Below are 21,125 nucleotides of genomic sequence, written 5' to 3'. Positions count from 1 at the left end.
AAGGCCAACATATATTATATGGGTGTGGACTACAAGGCCATTTTTAAGTGAATTACTTTTATTTTGTCAGAGCTGACTGCACAGCAGTAGCAAATTGCGTTTATTTTTCCATGCAGAGAGATAGTCAAATCTATCCTTTCTAGTTGATTGTACAGCATGAGAAGAAAAGATAACAGAAAAAAGTAGCTGCTATTGCTTATCCTTTAAGGACTTTATCAAACCTGAGTGGAGTATGGCCACTAAATCAGACAGTTCGTGTTGAAAGGTAATGTCATCAGTTAAACTCTTCTAGGACTGTGTAGCACTCGACATGTGTTTGTTAAGTTACGTGGTAATTCATTGAAATCCTGTTTACATAAGAGCAACAAGAACTCTCTAAATGTTATCATGTTTCACGCACTCTGATTAAGTAACTACTATATAGACTTCTACTGAGCACTTGGAATATACCCAAAGCTGGAAGAAAGTGGATGTTAAAAGCGGGATCTTATGGCATTTCGAGAGCACTTGGTCATCTGCAGTGATGTTTGTGAGGAAGAAGGATGGCATGAGGAGGTTTTTGTTGATATTCATAAAGTAAATGTTGTGACGATCATTGATGCATTTCCATTCCTATGAACAGATGAATGAGAGGTGTTTAATAGTTCAATACTCAATACTAGCTTTTAGAAACTGACAAGTTCAACTAGATGATAAGTGCAGATCAAAACTAACTTCAGCACAGGAAATGATGTGTTTAAATTCATACCATTCGGCACTTGTAAAGCTGCAAGTATGTTTAAGAGTTGGATGGAGTTTATACTTAAATAATAGGAGAGACGCCTTGTATTATTCAAATTTAAAAGTTTTGCAGTAGATAAGAATGGCTGAATTAAAGTTGAAATCCAGAAAGTATGTGATATTTCACACAGAAGTTTAATTTCTTTCACTTAATTATGCCTTAATGGGCCCTGCAAATTCTGGAATATTTCAAGATGGGCCAAAATCGTGAAAAAATAAAGAGTGTGTAATTGCTTTGGGTTTGTATCGTGTTATCTTGTTTTACAGGCAATTTCTCCAAGATCGCTACTCCAATATCCGCTCTTACTAAAGCTAATGCACATTTTAGACAAATCTAAGAATTCAAGTTCTCAGTATTGTCGTTGAAATATGCTTCAGTAGAAGCTCCCATACTGACGTATCCATGACGATATTATTATTTCCTCTTGCCAGTAACAGTGGAATTGTAGCAATACTCTTGTAGATGCAAAATGAGATTGAGCGAGTGATAATATATGCGAGCCATATACTTACAGGCTATAGAATTCAGATAAAGTTGTAGTATTTGTATTTGTTAACCACCTCTCAATGGCACAGCGGTATGTCTGCGAACTCACACTGTTAGAAATCAGGTTTCGATACCCGTGATGGGCAGAGAACAGATAGCCCATTATATAACTTTATGCTGGATAAAGTTGTAGTATTTGTATTTGTTAACCTCTTCCCAATGGCACAGCGGTATGTTTGCGAACTCACTCTGTTAGAAATCAGGTTTCGATACCCATGATGGGTAGAGCAAAGATAGCTCTTTATGTAACTTTATGCCGAATCCCATAAAAGAAAAAAGTAATTGTAAAACACTATCAACATATATCGTATTGCAGAAAGTTCAACCTCACTGCGGTTAGTGCAGCATTGAAGTAGTTCATGAACGATAAAAATGTTTGTTATAGTAGGGATTCGGACTCGCACCTCTCGGATTACGAGTCGAGTGTCTTATCCATCTGGCTGTGTCGGCCCTTGTCTATAAAAATCATAAGATTTTTTTTAATATGCCCACTAAAATCTCTAATTAGTCAAGCACCACTAGCGTCAGTATGCTCTAAAGCCATGTAGTTTTCAATATATGATAGTCTGACATGTCACTGAATTGTGTATTTATGAAATATTGTTATTATGCATCTACTCACAGCGTTAAAAAAAAAGATGGGAGAGTCTTTTGAACATATTTTGATGTAACGTTATCTAGCTAGTACACTGAGTGAGCAGTAAAACATTATACACTTTGTTTCAGTCCACAGAGTAATTTATACAAACGATACTTTCGTTTATTTATTTTTCGCACTTGTGTTTGTCTTCTAAAATTCAGCATCACACCTGTTCTTTTCTGATTGTACATCGATAGGAAATCACTACAAGTATACACTATATATGTTTTAAATATTTCTTTACTAAAATCCTCTCCGTTGTACAATTACTGAAAGAACTTTCAATGTATAATAATAGTTAAGTTCAATATAATTTATTTTATATTTTAATTGTAATTTAAAAGTGTCCAACATTGCATGTTGGGCTGTGGATTCGAAACTTGCGTCATACCATCGACCATTCTTTGCATTTCCTTATATTTATTACCACCTTTCGAACAGTGTTTAACTGGAAGTCACTGGTAAAAAAACAAAGAAAAAGAAATATTTCAAACGTTTCATGTCTCTCATTAAAACTCAAATGAAGGCGTTTCTCCACAGCGTTGTATTCAACATATTTTATTCCACATTCTAAATCCATATTTATTTTACCAGTTCTTCCAGGGACCAGGCACCCTCGATTTGGGCTGTATAACAGGGCTGTATAACAGGGCTGTATAATATAGCCTCATTTCGGAACAAGCTAAAACTATATTTTTTAGCAATTTTAGATTGAACTGAAATTCCACAAAAGTTTTACGAAAAAATTCGCAGATTTAGTTTTAGTGACGCTATCACAAGTTTTTGACTTCCATTGTACACTATACTAAACGTAGAAGACGTACACGTGGTTTTGTAGTGTTAACTTACCCGTTCAGCCTATTAGCTAAGACCGAACATAATTTGTTGTGTTCTTTGTTCTTTGTTTTCAGAGTAGACATGATGGCCTTGACCTTGGTGTCAGTGGGATAATTCCATCACCTTGATCTGTGGTACTCTATTGCTTTCAGTGCAGCTTACTAGACAGATTGTACTATAGGTGTTAGCTGAAACCCAGACCTCAGTTGACTCAAGTGCCATCTAGCTGCTTCAAAAGCTTATTTTCTAATCTTCAGTCTCTCTTTCACTTCTTTGAATGTGATAAACTGACATAACAGTTCAAGTATAACTTTTCTCTGAATACATTTTTCTGGCAGAACTTGTTGCAAATTATTCGTAGATGAAAGTAGTTTTGCATCATCAGTTTTTATAAAAATGTCGTTTATAGTCATGTTAATAAGATCATCTGGATCTCATGGAAGTAATGTGATGCATACAATCGTTAATACAGTCTTGCAGAACACAAGCAATCGACTGTTCTTGTCAAGTGCACTGAATCTTGATGCCTTCCGTTAAGCTTCTACAGTTGGAAAGTTTAATGCTGCTGTGGATTCGATACCAAAGGACTGCTGAATTCAATAGACATCATTCCTGTTCATTATTAGAGTACTACAACAACGTCTTCAACACCTTGCTTTCACACATGAGTCCTTGGTGGCTAGAACTGGTGATACTGGGTTGCCCATGCTTAGGCTATTTGTTTGTATATAGTTTTGGTTGTTGAACATGAAGTTTGTCTTTATCGTCGTGAATTCTATTAGGGTTGCTAACTGGTTACTGGGAATTTCTATGGTTGGGTTAGGGTCATATTCTTATGACACAAGTTGAAACACAAGCAATTAACACAGCATTACATCCACCACTATACTGGTACAGATATGCAGATGACACGGTTGCGGGATTCAAATCTACAGAACACATACTTAATTTTTTCAATCACATTAACTCTATACATCCCAACATTAACTTCACATGTGAACAGGAAGAAAGCAATCAAATATTTCTTAACCTCAAAATTACAAGAACCGACACACAATTCAAAACAGAAATCCACCGAAAAATCACCCATACTGGACTATACATTCCTTGGGACTCAGCACATGAAACAAAACAAAAACTCAACATACTAAGAAACCAAATAAACACAGCCATAAAACTATGCTTACCAGATAAAATTAACGATGAATTAGACAAAATAAAACAATACTTCATCAACATAAATAAGTTTCCCCACAAACCGTAGAAAACATTATATGCACACACCTAGACAGAAAGCAAAATCAACCAACTAAAGTAAATATATCTCACGAATCAAAAAATCACGAAACCATATACTGCTGTATACCATATATTCCTAACATCAGCAAACAAATAACCAACATTTGGCAAAAATTAGTAACAAAATATGGCATTCCAGTTAATACAAAATTTATTCAAAAACCAGGCACAAAAATGAGGTCTATACTATGTAAAAACTACACTGACAAACACCACACTAACATTATTTATAAAATACAATGTGATAACTGCCACGACTTCTATATTGGAGAAACAAGTAGAAAAATGGAAACCAGATTCAAAGAACATAAAAAGTCACCTTCACACGTTTTCGAACACTGCAAGTCAAATAAACACAACATAACCATAGAAAACACTCAAATACTAAATAAAGAAACAAACATAAACAAACGCAAAATTAAAGAAGCCTTACTTATACAATAACTTAAACCCAAAATAAACCAATATATAGGAACGCCTTTATACCTATATTAATATAATAAAATAAGTAAAATTATATATTCAAACGTCTAACACCGCCCTCTACATTCCGACACTCAGTTACACAACCCCTTTCAAACATGTGATCAGCTTCCGGTCAGTTACCTCTTTCTTTGTGAACCTGACGAGCCGTTTTTGCATATAAAAATGCCGTACGTCTAGTTTTACATTGCAAAATTAGGGACGACTATCAAAGATAGTTCTCGTGTAGCTTTGTGCGAAATTCAAACCAAACAGATTGTAGTAAAACTACACATTATTTTTTCAAAGCTTAACAGTAATGTTTTTCACACTCATATTTAAGCAAAAAATGAAATTAGTGTTTTCAGTATTTTTTTAATTCTAACTTTAATTGTTACGTTTAACAACATATTTGCACACATTTATTGGAGTCTATTTTGCCATTTGCCGTGGGACGATTTGAAGATTTAGAATAATGAAAGTTCTTCTGAAAAATAATCACTTCGTCGAATATTTAGAATGCATCCAAGTGCACTTTGTGTGCTCTCTGAAACAATGTGACACCCTAAAAGATGATCCTTCGACCAAAGTGGTGCACTACATTTCACATTCATTGTAATTTGGAACACGCTCTTGGAAACCGTGACGAGACGAAAATGAAGTCGATTGTTTGTTTGTTTGTTTTGGAATTTCGCACAAAGCTACTCGAGGGCTATCTGTGCTAGCCGTCCCTAATTTAGCAGTGTAAGACTAGAGGGAAGGCAGCTAGTCATCACCACCCACCGCCAACTCTTGGGCTACTCTTTTACCAACGAATAGTGAGATTGATCGTCACATTATAACGCCCCACGGCTGGAAGGGCGAGCATGTTTGGCGCGACATGGATGCGAACCCGCGACCCTCAGATTACGAGTCGCACGCCTTAACACACTTGGCCATGCCGGGCCAATGAAGTCGAAAGCAGTTTCAAGCAGGTCACGTTCATAGTTTTTGATGGGATTAATTTCTGGAACGGAAAGGGTCCATTATGATCCAGTCCAACAGACACACAAAACAGAAACTGTGGAACATGTTTTTTACATATGTCCTTAAAATAGGAGGACATATACCTATAACGCCCCTTAGGGCCATCCACAGACAGACTGTTGAAGATGCAAAGAACCTGTCTCGCCAATTTCCCAATGGTTGGCGCTTATGGCTATTGATATAAAACTTTGTTTGTACCATAAACAAGTAAATTACAATTTAGGAGTGAACAATAACATGCATTACTGCTTTCCGTTAATCAACGACTATACACGGATAATGTAAGGGTTTTGGCTTAAACTTTCATAAACATCGTATGAACACGTATTTAAAGTGTTTATTTTGAGTTGAATCTATTCTGTAAGGTTTCATCCAAAAGTGTCTCACATTATAATAACTGCTCCGTAACCTTTCAGCACTGACATGTCATTGAGATTTTTGTTTGTGCTGATTTCAATAAGACATTTATATTTGTAAAATTTGTCCTGTTAAGTATTAACAGATTCGTTTGTAAATGTGGCCCTTCACAAAAACCAGAAGCTAGCTCAATATCAGTCAGATTATTGTATTTACTGCTCTTCTTCATAATTGGTGGACAAATATCACTAAACCGTTATCTTCAGCGATTGGCGTTTTACGTTAAACAGAAAACTACATAGTAGGACATTTAAGTTATGCTTACCGCGGGTATCAAAACCCGATTTTTAGAATTATAAATAAGTCTTGAGACTTTTCGCTATGCAACTAGAAGGCTTCAGCAATTTGCTACTGGAGATTAAACAATAACTGTATTAATTTATTGAAACATTTCTCTTTGTCGGATACATAATTCAGTGAAAAGTTCGTTGTGCGTTAAGTAAATAGAAAAGACATATTTTTCTCTTCAAACTTTGCTTTTGTGCCCTGGGAGCGTATAACAAAAACATGATGGGAGACTATATTTGGTGGCTGATACGTGAAAGTGATTTACATTACAGTCGCAAATCTCGAAAAACTACTCACTTCTAAACATTTTTGTATAACTTTAGTATAAATACATGTAAATCTTGATTCATATGTTGTTTTATTCAGACCTTATGTAAATGAAAATGTGCAAATTTGCCCGTTTTTACATAGAAAATAGGTTAATTTCTAAATGTCATTATCCAGGTCACAAAATCAAAGTTAGAAGGGAATTTACTGTTTTCAAACAGCAAATATAGTATAATCGATTACACAATGTAATACGAATTTTGTTCCTGGATAATATGTGTTATTTCTTAATTGCTTATGTTGTAAAAGTAAATGAACCCAAAATTAAAACTAGCAAATATATTTTATTTCTTGCTTTTCACCTTCGTACGTGTGTGTTTTTCTTCTAACAAAGCCACATCGGGCTATCTGCTGTGTCTACCAAGAGAAATCGAACCCCTGATTTTAGCGTTATAAATCCGCAGACTTACTGTCAGTATGTCATACTGCTTACAGTGTTCGTAGCATTAATGTGATTATTACCTGTGCATGTTTTACTGACGTCATGATAACATACTTTGTAACACTAAGCGTCCGTTATGCAACGGCCCGGCATGGCCAAGCGTGTTAACGCGTACTACTCGTAATCTGAGGATCGCGGGTTCGCATCCCCGTGGCGTCAAACATGCTCGCCCTTCCAGCCGTGGGGGCGTTATAATGTGACGGTCAATCCCACTATTCGTTGGTAAAAGAGTAGCCCAAGAGCTGGTGGTGGGTGGTGATGACCAGCTGCCTTCCCTCTAGTCTTACACTGCTAAATTAGGGACAGCTAGCACAGATAGCCCTCGAGTTGCTTTGTGCGAAATTCAAAACAAACCGTTATGCAATTTATATGCAAAAACGGCTCGTTTGGGTTGAGAAAATATTTTACATAGAAGAGCGAACAACGTTTAGACCTTCTTTGGTCATCGTCAGGTTCACAAAGAAAGAGGCAACATCATTCTAGTATCTACTGGCTGACTGACAGACTACTCAAACTTCACAAGTAGCCCAGGATGTTTTGTTCTTTGTGTGTGTGTGCCCAAGCTTCAAGTAAATCTCACTTTTTTAGAAAAAAAAACGTTTACATTTAAACTTAGACTGAATCCTTCTTCATAATGCAGCGAAACATTGTTTGATATTAACGAGGTCCATTACGTATTTTTATTCAGCATTGTTTTACAACTCTTAGCAGTTATTTTACTTGATACGTTTTTAAAATAAATTCATCAAATCAAAGCTTTTTTTTAATGAATTCGATTTATATACTACATTGTCACCGACAGATTTTACTTGTATATTTTAGGCAAGCCTACAGTAACAGAAAGTTCTGTCTTATATTATAAAAGATACCACACACGAGTGACATGTTTCTATTTGTGAAATATTCAAGTGAATAACTAACGTCATCTACATCAAAAGAGTTCCATGCCTGATCTGGTAAATTTGTTGACATAAAATTGGCCCGGCATGGCCTAGCGCGTAAGGCGTGCGACTCGTAATCCGAGGGTCGCGGGTTCGCGCCCGCGTCGCGCTAAACATGCTCGCCCTCCCAGCCGTGGGGGTGTATAATGTGACGGTCAATCCCACTATTCGTTGGTAAAAGAGTAGCCCAAGAGTTGGCGGTGGGTGGTGATGACTAGCTGCCTTCCCTCTAGTCTTACACTGCTAAATTAGGGACGACTAGCACAGATAGCCCTCGAGTAGCTTTGTGCGAAATTCCCAAACAAACAAGACATAAAATTAATATCCGTAAATTCAAAATAGAAATATTGTGTGTGTTTTAAGTTGCAGGCTGTGATACGTTTAAATTAATTCATTTTATAACAACAAATTTAAATAAAGTTTTCTCCGCTCTATCGTATAGTTATTATCTGAACTTCAGAAACGTCGAAATAGGGTTTTAGTCACGAATGAACCAACTAATTTAATGACGGAGCTATAGTAACTAAAACAAACAATGAATGTGTCCTAATATTTTATTTTAATATCAATAGCGCTAATTATTAGCTAGTTTACATCAAATGAATTCTTCTCACGCCAGCAAAATCGCTATACGATTTTTTTATTGTAAATATTACTACTTCCTGTTATGTATGGAGCAACGAAGATACTATATTTTCGTACGAAGTATGTAAACGCACGAATACAAATACCATTACTGTGAACCACTACAACCAACATGTACAATTACTGAGCTACGGAAGTAATATGCTGTTACAAGCAAAGCACAAAATCACAGTCATTCGTAAACACAGATCTAAATAACTATAGCAATAAATATGGAAGAATTTATTTTAGTACTCAAATCATGGGCGACATTTAATATATCCATTTAATGCTACAAAATTACAAAGTAAGAAAATAAAGGGTATTAATAATGGTATACTAGTGACAAGAGTAAAAGGTGGTATAAAACATACGGTTTAGTTTCAAGTACAATTTCAGTATTAACCTATCCGAAACGCAATTATGAAATCAATAATGTTTTTGAATATTTTAAAGACTAGGTGAAAATTACTTCTGTGTTAAAAGACCCAAGTTATGAGGTTCTCTACTTAGCACGTTTTGACAATACGTTTGTGTTTCACTGTAATAAACTGAACGTGAAAGAATAAAAATAAAAAATCTGAACAGAAGCAAAGGTAGACTAAAACGTTTAAATTCACACAGCGAAACTTTTATTAGACAGACAAATACGACAAACGTTAGATGTACTTGTTCAATTTGTTCAAACTGAAACTATCAAGAGACATTAAAAAGTATATTTTTTTAGCATTGTTTCCATAAGTTTGCTCGCGGAATTTACCAGATTGTTAAATAAAACCCATACTGCCATACATGGAAACACGATTAAAATTACATTGAATGATCAAAGGGATTAATGTATCTTTACGTATAGTAGTGCTCAGTAGGTCGGGATAGGCTGAGAAAAAAACAAAACAGAAACGGCTGCTGGTACATTAAGTTAGGGGTTCCCAAATGTTTTAGACCTGCGGAGCTTCACATCAGAAAGAAAAAAAAAACATTTCGGAGCCTTAATAAACAAAAATACACTCAAAATATAAACAATCGGTCACTGGCACCAGATAAAGTTTACTTCAAGCTTTTATAATATAAATTTATTAACAATATCAATATTTAAAGAACAATTTTTACTTCTACTTGTTCAAAAATTTCTTCTTGCAAAATTTAAATCAGTAAAATTACAGTGTACTTATTTATTTATTAGTGGATCGATTGGGCTTGCTTTTCTTCACAAAGTAGTTCAATATTTGGAGTTATGGTTGTTACCTGTAAGCGTAAATCATCTTCAATATTTAGCCTGTTTCTAAATTTGGTTTTTGTAGCTGTATATAGTGAAAATGTTTACTCACAAAGATATCTTGTTGAAAAACGCATCAAAATTTTGAAAGATCGTTGCTTATCTCATGGTATTCCATAGTCATTTAAATCTAAAATTGTGTAATTTCTTCCTGCTGAAATTTTGTTTTTAGAGTGTAATCAGTTGAGATTTCTATAAGCTGTTCTTTCTCTTTCAAAGGCAAATCGTTGGTATTATTTGTAGAGTCAACAAAGGGATTTTGAATCCACAGTAATTTTGCTAAATGAGAAGGGAAGTGGTCCCCAATAGTTGTACACAAATCAGATACATGCTGCAAGACTGAAAGTTTTGCATCTTCACTTAAGGTAATTTCATTCAGAAGTAAAAACTACTGAGATTTTCGAAGCAATCAAGTTCTTCCATAACCACACATTCACCCCAAAGTTTTAACTTACGTTGAAGCCTTTCCATTTTGCTCTGAACTTTGAAGTACGTTACCCTGCACTGTAACATTCACATCATTTAGATAGAGAAATATGTCCGAAAGGTAAGCCACTTATTGACATTCTAAAATTTTCTCGTGGAGCCCAAGATAACTATGGCGGAGCTCAAGGGCTCCGCTGAGCATAGTTTTAAAAACCATGCATTAAGTCTACTATTCTATAATGCTTACAGATAACAACTAAAGTTGAGTTGTAACTTTATTTGAACACCTAATTTCCATTATTGAGTGGTTCACAGATGGTGATACTTTCACTATCATTGGAAAGTATTGTTAAAGTGGAAAACTAGACACTACCTAAAAGCCAAAGTATTTGTTGTTGTTTTTTTTATTCTCCCCAATAGTTAAAAATGTGAGTAAAGTTTTCCCAAGGCGCACGACAGAAAAGCATTTTAAGAGTACTTGGGAACAGGCTATCACTAAGCACAGTTGGGTTTATAATATGTAAGGAAGGGTCAAGAAAAAATTGTCCGCTTCATTCAATTTATGACTCCATGATGCTTACAAATACTTGATAAAGTTGCATTATAGCTTGAAAACCTAATTATTGAGTGTTTCACATCTTGTATAACAGTAACACTTTTCTGTTCTCCTACAACACGATTTTTTGAGGGGAAATAATAAAAAGGAAAACTATTACTTAGCATTGGATTTAGTTTATAAACATATACTATTTTCCTCTTTCATAAATAACAGTTTATTTTCTGGTGTTGGATGACAGTTCAAGTTGGTTTTATATAACGACCGTTTGTGACTTTTCATTTCGGTCGCATGATATCTGTTAAAACAATTTCAATAAAAACAAACAAATAAATAAAGAATACTCTAAAATTAACATTCACTATAGATACTACCAAGAAGATCAAATATTAATGTAACTGATAGATCTGTGTACATGTTATTGACATTTGAGTTTAAAACACCAAATTCTTAATTATTAAAACAATAAGTTATATATCGGTCTGCTTTTCTTTATATTTTAAGTAGAGCAGAGACTGGAAGTTGTGTGTGTATATGTATGCTTGGTATTATACTTCATGGCCTTGGATCTATATGATGTTCTCTCAATTAATCAACATGACCTTCTCATGTGCTGAAGTCGATTATATGCACATTTAGTAAATCATAATGAAGTTGGAAGGTGTGGGTTTTGTAAATATACTTTTAACATTGGTCCTGTGTTTTGGGGCACTTATAATAACCTGGAAGAACCATTCCAGTTTCATTGGACTCAGTGTAACCCAAAACTGGGAAAACTGAGAAACTGATATATCTTTTATGATTGAATTATAAAATATTGTTACGAATTTACCATTATACATTTATTTTAATGTCTACGCTCGTTTCAGTATAGTTCTCCTTTTGGCATATGAGGTATATTTTTTACTGTGTGTTGTCTGTTTTTGAAATAAGAAAGAGGGGAACAAGTAATTTCTTTTTACAAAAATTAACTATGATGTATGAATGGCAATACTAAAAAGTACAGAAAGAGGGTTGTGATGATTGCACAAAACTATACAAAAAATTCAACATAAATAGCTAGAGAGTATTGAGTCAATCTTACAAACACATGGTTATTGGTCACAAAAGGATTGTATAGCACTATTCACTTTAAATGCTTCTATTCAAACTTGACTAAAGGCATTTGACAGGAATTCAACATCGTTAGAGTTAGAGCTCAAAGCAAAAATATTGTTATAATAAAATAAAATAAAAACGTTATGTTCTTGAACTTACTGCATCCACCAATTTTAATGACATTCATGTAAAAAAATACATTAAATTTTGATTGGAAAGTGAAAATACATCTTTAAACTGACCCTCTATACTTCACAGGTTTGCTGACAATCTCTTAGCAAAATCAATTGCTTTCTGGTATTGGAATTTCTCATTACGTTGAGCATGACTACATGGTTAGCACACAAAGCCGCGTATTTTAACACAGCCCTACTTTAATCGGTGATTGTTAATTCCATTAACCTCTGCCATTTCAAACTTAGGGGTGAGTATGCTTTAACCTTAAGATGTCTGAGCTGCCAGTGTGGTCAATGTGTCAGAAGGGTATCACCCAGGATGAAAGTACCAAATATATTGAACCCCAGATCCTTCGAACAGCCAGAAACGTCTTTTACGAAAACGTTTAATCACAACAACCTTAAATGTTGTGTCTGCATGAAATTTTTAACAGTGCTTCCACAGACCAGGCACCCTGGATTTTGCAAAATCAAATTTTTCAAGTAATTCCGTATCGTTTGTTTTTGACTAACAAAAATATGATTGGACAAAAAGTGGGCAGTTGCCTCACCCTTGTGAAAACTGGATTCACGACTTGCCACATAACAGATATTGACATAATATCAACGTTAAGTGAGTAAGTGTACTGGTCTTCTATTGATATAGCAACATTAATACAGGTTGATTGACTATTTGAAACGAAGCACAAAGCAACACATTGGACTATCTGTGCTTTGCCCACCACGGGGATCGAAACCCGGATTCTAGAGTTCGTAAGTACACAAACAAACCGCTGTGCCACTGGGGGCGTTAATAAAGGAAAAGAAGAAAATGGCTTCTAAGTACAAAGTTTGAGTCTGCAGTACTTATGGGAAATGTCCTAGATGTTAGTGTGGATGCAATGGTTTGGATCCAGAGTTCAAAATGGCAAGAAAAGTAGGTGGGAAACAGTCGCAAAACAAATTAGAGGCAAGAAGAAAGAAAGAAAAAAGACTGATTACGCTATTCCATTAGGATAATATGAAATACTTCCCTCTGCTGGTGGCTAAGAAGTTTTTTTTTAATCACTGACGTCATGCAATATTTTTCATGGTATCCTCGTCACACATGCGCGTGCACCTTATAGTGGAAATCGGTGCCCACGTCAATAGCCAAACAGATTATAACGACTTAATTAAACGATAACTAAAGACGTATTGGCGTGAGAGCTCCAGTTCAAGTAATATTCTATCAATAAAAAATGACAAGTTAATGCTTTTAAACTAAACTTAACTGAGAGCTTCATTTACAGTACCATTCAACAAAAACGAAAGTAAATGTGTAAATGCTTTTAAACAAATCTCACGTAACATCATCCAAACCTCTATTTCTTGAAAAATTTTAGATGAATCTTATAAATTGGAAAACAAGTAAATTCTAATGTAGTAAAAATGGGTTAATTGTTTGTTTGTTTTAAAATTTTGCGCAAAGCTATACAAGGGTTGGTTATCTGCGCTAGCTGTCTCTAATTTAGCAATGTAAGACCACCCACCGCCAACTCTTGAGCTATGCTTTTACCAACGATTAGTGGGATTGACCGTCACATTATAACGGCCCCACAGCTGAAAGAGCGAGCACGTTTGGCACGACGGGGATTCAAACCCGTCATCCTCAGATTACAGGTCGATCGCCTTAACCACCTGGCCGTGCCGGGCCTAATTTTTCGTCTCAATATTGCATTATGTTCCCCGGTTGGAAGACTACAACACTACAACGCTTAAATAAAAGATTAAATTCTCCTTGGTAGACAAAGCAGATAACCCGATGTGGTTCTGCAATAAAACACACACACACACGCTATTGTATTGCTCGGATGGGTCACATCACTTAGAAAAACTAGTGTTTCTTTGCTTTTGAATTTCGCGCAAAGCTATACGAGGGCTATTTGTGCTATCCGTCCTTAATTTAGCAGTGTAGATTTGTATGCAGTTTTAGACTAGAGGGAAGACAACTAGTAATCATCACCAACCGCGAACTCTTAGGCTACTCTTTTTAACAACGAATGGTTATATTTACCTTTACGTTTAAACGCCCCAACGGCTGAAAGGGCAAACATGTTTGGTGGGATGTGGATTCAAACCCACGACCCTCAGATTGTGAGTCGAGCGCCCTAACTACCTGGCCATGGCGAGCCATTATCTGTTAAGAGAAAAAACACAAATATTTTTATTTTATATTGCTATGTTTCAAGCATCCATAACATTAGTCACAACTTTCACAATTATTTCTAATAAAAATACACTGAACGTTTTAAATGCCCCCCAGTACCACTGCGGTATGTCTACGGTCTCACATCGTTAGAAATTGGGTTTCGATATATCCTTGGTGGGCAAAGCATGAATAGCCCACTGCACAGCTTTGTGCTTAATTCCAAACAAACGTTTTAAACAGCACGGACTAAAACGGTATCTTCCATAAGCACCAGTTTCTTACGATGTTAGTTTTCCTGTATTGTTTGGAGACGTGGTTTTGATTTTTCTATATTTAATCTTTAAGCGTTGCTATTCATTTCTGGTTTGGTATCTCGAGATTTTTTCGATATACAAAAGAGTCAGGGTCTGCAAAAACTGGAGGTCCGCGGATCAATTATGCAGGAGTGGATGGGTATTTCCTTACAGGTGTGACGACTGAAGATTAAATGAGAAAGGACACATAGATTTACACAAGGACCCAATATTTAATGGAGATGTTCACAGTTTACCAAACAACAATACACTATCATACAATACAAGGCAAGTGATTATGTGTTGGAAAGTGTAATCAAACAAAAGAAGAAGAAAAAATTGACTAGCAGGAGTATAAAGGCTTTAACAAATAATATGTTCTTATTATTACGTTTTCTCCCCTTCCCCACTGACATATAAAATATAATAACAAAAATAGTTTATCCAGGTTAAAATTTAACAATCTAAATTAAACTCACTTTACCTTGCCTAAATAATAACAATAATACACATTTTATACAGAAAATTAGGCTTCACCGTCCTATGGAGTGATTTATACACAATTTGCTCTCTGAGAAACTTAAGCAATTACTTAATCATATTGCAGGCGAACATTGAACGGTGCCAACACTAACGAAAGTGGAAATTAACCCTAAACTGCAAGAGAACTTTTAAGATTTCTTGGAGAGCAAAACTGCATACAAATCTACAAACCTATTAATGAAAATCAAAAGCAAGAACCTTGAGAGTTTTAACTTAAAATTTAAAGTTACCAAAACACCGTATAAGTTAGTTTGCTTGTTTGTTTTGGAATTTCGCACAAAGCCACTCGAGGGCTATCTGTGCTAGCCGTCCCTAATTTAGCAGTGTAAGACTAGAGGGAAGGCAGCTAGTCATCACCACCCATATAAGTTAGAAATTAAACCAATCCCATTTAAAGATCTGAAAACGTATGTGAAATATATGAAGTGTATGTGAAAATTTCTGGGAAAAATCTCGGTAGAATCTCGATTATCAATATTAAATGTGTGAAAAATCTGGTTTCTCAGTCTCCAACACTGTTTTAGACATGGCAATTAACCTTTCAGTTTTTTATACAACAAAACAGTAACTGGTTGGTGTCTGTTAGATAAATTGGCCAATTGACAGTAAAGATAATGGATGAGTCTACCTATTACTACTGCCCGATTCGCCAACAAGAATAGCTCTACATGCTAATCAAAAACACATTATTATTCCTGCAAGATAATTAGGTTTGAAAACACCTAATCTCCATTTAACCTAATCAGTTCTTAGGGAAAGTTAAATTTAAAAGCCTGCTTAAAAAACGACATCTTTCAACCTTGGGAATTATAAAGCAAAATATCAAATTAACAAATCTAATTTTTAAATTAAAAGGAGTAGGAAACGTAGTGTAGCCCGATAGTACAATGGTTGATGGCTGGAGTTTGTATGCTTCTTCTAAAAAAGAATCATATCACAAAGTGTTGTGATAAACTAAAAATAGTACATATAACACATTGCCTTTTATAAAAGAAAGTTTTCTCCGTTTTCTCAACTTGTGACGACTTCGACGAGTACTCTCACGAAATAAAACTGTAATCTGTGCAATGTGGAAAGCTAATATCGCTAGAAGCAGTATTTCAAATGAAATTTAGGAGCAGTAAGGAGGTATTAGCGCTATGGATAACGTGTTTGTTTTAGAGTAAGCCACATTGAGCTATATGTTCTGTCCATTGTGTGAAATCGAACGATGGATTTTAACGTTGTGAATCCTTAAATTTACCACTGTCCCATCAGGAGATTGAATAATACGATAAACTATAATAGTTATAAATAATATGTTGAATACGTAAATATATTTGCAATAAACTAACCCACTTGACAATAAAGTAATCAGTACACAAATACACTGTTTTAATTTTAACTGAATAAATGTATTTATATTTTTGTATATACATTTTTGATTTTGTAAATGACAGGTAAGTGTAATTTAACATATTTTTAAATTAATAAGTAATTATTTTGTGTGTAAGTGTGGCTGGAATACCTATTTCTAGATTTTTTTACTATCATCTTAGTTTGTGAGACAAAACCATTTTTATATACTATTTCCGTCCTCTGCTGGGACAGCGGTAAGTCTATGGATTTAGAACGCTAAAGTCAGGCGTTAGATTCCCCTCGGTTGACACAACAGATAGCCCAATGTGGCTTTGCTATAAAAAAGAACACACGATCTCTTTACTTTTAGTTGTCAGAAAAAGTCTTTGTTTAAATTAATATCAACTGATAAATATTCCTGTGATTCTTAATGTATGAGTTTAAGACAAACATGATTGACATTTTTATTTTGTTTCTTACGAAACTACTGATTTTGTTCACTTAATGGCACAACATATAAAACGCCTATAACTATGGTTAGGCAGTTACAGTCACACTGGTCTTCTTCCTGTTTAGGTTATGAAAGGCTTGGAAAGTAATACAATATACATAAAATATAAAAATATATAGAGAATATTTAGGTATTGGAGAGCTGTTAAGAGAACAAAGAAAAGAAAAAAAAATTAACGAAAAGAATTGTATATTAAACATTTTGCAGTATGGTGCTATAATAAACAATTAAATGTGTGTATGTGTATTTTCTTAGAGCAAAGCCACATCGGGCTATCTGCTGAGCCTACCGAGAGGAATCGAACCCCTGATTTTAGCGTTTTAAATCCGAAGACATATCGTTGTACTAGCGGGGTGCGAACAATTAAATATACATTTTCATCAAAAAGCCTAGTAAGTGGGCCAAACTGTGAGTGTTAAAATATGCTTCACATTTACGTGATAGAACATTTTCCATATAAATACATAGATTAAAAACACTGTTTTCGTACTGTTCTTTGCATTTTATCGTTGGATGGGTTATTTTTATTGTTTTATAAAGATAATGTCATGTCCATTCAATTTGATGAAAATAAAAGCGTTTATTACCGACTCACGTTCAAAGTTCTGTAAACGCTGTTTCTTGATATGCCTAAGTCATAAATGAATAATAAAAAAAACATTTGTAGCTTTACTTCGTGAAATGTCTGAATAATACTGAAATAGACCCAGCAAACAACTAGTCAACTTACAGATATATTCACTCTCTGTCTTGTAACCTAACTATACGTTATACAATTCCATTCAAGGCGCTCCTGAAATTTCTAGGGGTCAAAGGTTATCACCAAATGTCAAGAAAATTCGAGACGTCAAGTGTTAATTGCGTTACATCAAATCTATAACTATCTCTAGCTAAATTAATTTTAAAAATCCAAACTAAAACCCTGAAACATGGCTTACAACAACAATTCACACACACACACACACACACACACACACAAAGGAACAAAATATTTAATTTAGATACAGTTTTGTATAAAAATATAAAGTTATTAATTTATATATTTTTCAAGGTTTTCCATCAACAAGGCATTCAATGAAATACTTTTCTTTGTACTTAAGCACAAATCTAAACAAATAGTTATCTATACTATGATCACTATAAAATATTAGCAACATATTGTGACGTCAATGATACGCTCTATGATGTAAAGGCAGATTAAGATCTCATTCGCGCGCATTAAGGATTTTGCGAGTTCTAGTTAATTCCCAAACCATGACGCAACTGGTAACTGCACTTACTGGGAATATAAAAGGGCCCGCGAATCCAGACTTAGCGATAAGTTTTCTACAATTTAAGAAACAGTGAATTGTAACAATGCCAGTGACCACTGATATCTACTGAGCCTAGCAACATGATATATGTGTCGCTTTGGGTGAGTTGTTTCAAGGTGTTAATATACCTGAAGGTCACGTATTGTCTTCTTGGCAATTTACAACAAATTAAACTTATCTGTAATTATTATTATTAACATGTGTAATAATCCTAAGTTATTAATTTTATGTTAAGTTTACGTTCTGAAAGCTCAGAACACACAAACGAGGTACTAGGCCTGAAAAGCAGTTCGAGAAGTACATATCAGTGCTAAAAAAAAATTATTCCCTTGTCAAGATATCACATCACCAAGAATTAGGTGTCTTCAAAATGTAATTTTAAATGTGTATTTTCATCAAGTATTTTATACACTGAAAGCTACAGTTTAAATTCGTTATTCACGAAAGTTTCGTGTATTTATTTCACTGTGTTAGACGTAACAAGGAGTATTATTTTATGCGTGAAAGAATGACATATTAAAATAATATAAACAAATCAAACTAAGGTATGTTGAAATTTCATGAGTAAAATTATCTTTAAAAATATAGATGCTTTAATGACAACTGCTTGCTTATGTTATACGTTTAAAATACATTATTTTACCAAAATAAAAAAATACAGTCAGAGCTTCACAATGTAATTGATGTATCAAAATAAAAACAACAACCAACTAAAGATAAAGGTAGTAAACAACGGTGGTAAAGAGTAACACAACAAGGAATATTGTTCAGTGTATGATTCTCATTTTAAGTAAATACCTATTAGTGTTTTACAATAACGTTCTTTCAATCTACGCAACTCTCTATGTTAATGTTTATATGATTATTTCATTTTTTATAGATTTTGTTTTTCTACTGCCTTGGACTGGTGACTACCGTGTCCTGTAAGTGGTAAAACAATATAACTTTTTGTTTTATACGAATATATTTTGACGTCAATTGGTGTAAACTCGGAAATAGTGATTAAATGATCTTCACTGTAAAATCAATAAGAAAATATGTATAAAGTATAGTATGTATTTGAAGAAAATTTACAGAATTTTCAAAGGAAGACAGTTAGGTAAGAAGGACGAAACACCAAATAAAAGAGCTTTCGTAAGTAAGTAAAAAGTTAGGAAGATAAAGTAATGTTTACAGATGGGTAGGAAGTAAGAAGACACATTAGTAACTTAGATTTTGAAAGATGAACAGTTTTACGAAGGTATGTAGACATGAGGGAAAACACGTATTGTTCATGAAACGCTGAACCTCATCGAATAAAACTATTGTATCATCATAACAGAATACTGTCTTCGATAGTATCTCTTTTGCACTGTTTGTAACATCTGTATGAACAGAAGTTCCATTTGATTCCATCCCACAACTTTCTGGCGAATTTCGAAGAGGCAAATGGTAATAATAGCCCATAAGGTCACTACATTATAAATGTTATTTTTATAACTCCTTAAAAGCATACTGTGACGCCAGGAATTTTGTAAGCAAATGTCTAAGTTTCTGCAATACATTTTTACTTCAAGTGGATTTCTTGTCATCACGATTTGGTTAAGTTCTTGGGAGACAAGGGAGAAGCTAGGAATGATTATCAAATAATATACTGAGATATAATACTGAAATGAGTCAGCTATTTTCTCAACTCTTTATATTAGAATGAACATTTGGTGAATACAAAGCTTGAATCATTTCTCTTAGTTATACAGAAAGGTATACCCCAGGGATCTTGCACTTCTAACTGAAGAAAGAGACTTCAAGTAGACAAAACAAATCTCTCATCCAACTCTGCATGTTGTACTTGTTGGTTTATTACAATATTTATTTATATACTTGCAATTAAATATTAAAGCTAAAAATTGAAAATGTGCAGTGTAATGTAGTTTGAGAAGATAATGGCTGCATCCAAGACCAAATCCATTACAACTACAATGTTATTGAAGTACACAAACTACCACACAAGAGAGAGAGAACACAGTCACCCTCACTATCACTTTAGTAACCGTAACAGGACCATGAAGAAGGATAAATACAGAAAATCAGCTGTTATGCTTCAAATGCAATGGTCCAAAGGGGTATTAGTCCAAGAGTCCATGCACTGGTGACTGTTGCTTCAACGGCCCTATGGCATTTTTTTTTTATCTTTTACTTTATATCACAAATATTTAATATATTTTGGGTTATAATGTTACTAGCAAAAAAAAAAGAAACTATTAACTTTTCATGTCAAGGACCTTAGGTTTAAAATTACATAGATCTTAATTATCCCAACTAAATCATTGTCTTTCATTCCACCACTTTATACGGACGTTTGTGTGTTGTTTTCCTGAAAGCGTATATTTTGTTTTCAGCCTTTTTTTATTATAGTTTGTTTTTCGATTTCACGCAAAGCTACACGAGAGTTATCTGCGCTAGCCGTCCCTAATTTAGCAGTGTAAGACTAGAGGGAAGGCAGCCAGTCATCACCACCCACCGCTAACTATTGGGCTACTCTTTTACCAACGAATAGTGGGATTGACCATCACTTTATAACGCCCCCATGACTGAAAGGCCGAGCATGTCAGATGTGACGGGGATTCGAACCCGTGATCCTCGGATTACGAGTCGAGTGCCTTAACCATCTGGCCATGCCCGGCCTTTTGGCTCAGTAAAAGCATTAGTTTTCAACTAAGTTTTTCACGTGTTGTTGGTTTGTTTTAAATATGAACTTGAATATCGTTTTACGGTCTACAGTACAGTTACTCTTTTGTTAATCCAGTAAGGAATTC

The sequence above is a fragment of the Tachypleus tridentatus genome, chromosome 5, assembly GCF_004210375.1.
Source record: "Tachypleus tridentatus isolate NWPU-2018 chromosome 5, ASM421037v1, whole genome shotgun sequence".
NCBI classification, from domain to species: Eukaryota; Metazoa; Arthropoda; class Merostomata; order Xiphosura; family Limulidae; genus Tachypleus; species Tachypleus tridentatus.
Note: the sequence above shows the minus strand (reverse complement) of the source record.